This window comes from Furipterus horrens, unplaced genomic scaffold (genome assembly GCF_987537825.1).
Source record: "Furipterus horrens unplaced genomic scaffold, mFurHor1.1.pri manual_scaffold_3, whole genome shotgun sequence".
NCBI lineage: Eukaryota > Metazoa > Chordata > Mammalia > Chiroptera > Furipteridae > Furipterus > Furipterus horrens.
Window position 1 is genome coordinate 37771886 of NW_028327173.1, and position 1232 is coordinate 37773117.

The window sequence follows — 1232 nt, forward strand, 5'->3', positions numbered from 1 at the left end:
CAGCATGGTGAGGCTGAGGGGACTCAGGAACCGGCGATGAAGGAGATGCAGTGTGGCCATCTCCCCCAGCTATCTGGGGCACCCAGAGCAGAGCTCACAGGCTCAGCCTCTGATTCTGAGCCCTGTTTCCACGGAAACAGACCTCAGCAACCGTCAAAGCCCCAGCTTTCCAAGCTCTCCAACACAGGGCTTTTTCCAAACTTGCTCTCACATGATTCATAGGCTCCACGATTGTGAGGCTGCAGGAGCCCTCACGAGTGTCCCACCCTCTACTGGCTGTGAGGAGGGGGACCAAGGCTAGGTCATGTCATCTTGGCTCCCAGATCAGTGCTCATCTCATGCTGCCCCCAACCCAGGAGGCCCAGCAGCTGTCCTGCCCGTTGGCCTGCGCCTTGTTTGCCCACCCATTCATGTAACGAGGAGAAAGTACCTGAAGTCAACACACGCTTGCAGGCTCAGTGCAGGCGAGCTCAGAACAATGGGTGTGGGGGAGTTGGGTCTGGGACCTTGACCCCAGCACAGCCCACAGTCTCCAAGGCTGATGGCACTGGAACCCAAGACTCACTCCCTGGTCACTTCCTCAGAGGACACTGTGGGAGTGAATGATAGGGCACCCAGCAGGCACGCAAGAAAAGGGCTCCTTTGTGCAACGTCCACTGGGCTCTGCCTCTCTCTGCCTCCGAAATGCTATTTGTCTGCTCGTGCCCAGATCTCCAACTTCTTATCACTCTGCTCTGTCTCTGTCTCAGGGTCCATTGTTCTCTGTATTGAGGCACCCTTATCTGTCTCTGCCTCTTCTGTCTCCCTGTCCTGACTCATCTCTGCTACTCTTCATATAGCTCTTTCTCCAACTTTCTTTGAGCTTCTCTAGATTTTTACCTGTCTTTCTGGGTGTCTCTAGTCTCCCACTGGTGACATCTATAAGGACGGAGATTTTGTCTATTTTGCCCATTGTCACATTCCCAATACCTAAGGCAGCAGCTGGCACGTAGTAGGTACTCAATAAACATTTGCTGAATTAATTTCTTTTTAAATAGCTGCTTTTGCTCCCCTCTCTTCCTCTCTCTCCCTCCCTGCATATCTTTATCCTTGCTCTCTCTGTGCTCTCTCGGCCATATCTTTTGACTTCTCTCTTCTTTTCCTTCTTTCTTTCTTTGTCTCTCTTACTCAGTCTCTCACTGTTCTTCCCCTCAGTGCTGCTGGCCTCTCTCTTACAAGCACACTCACACACA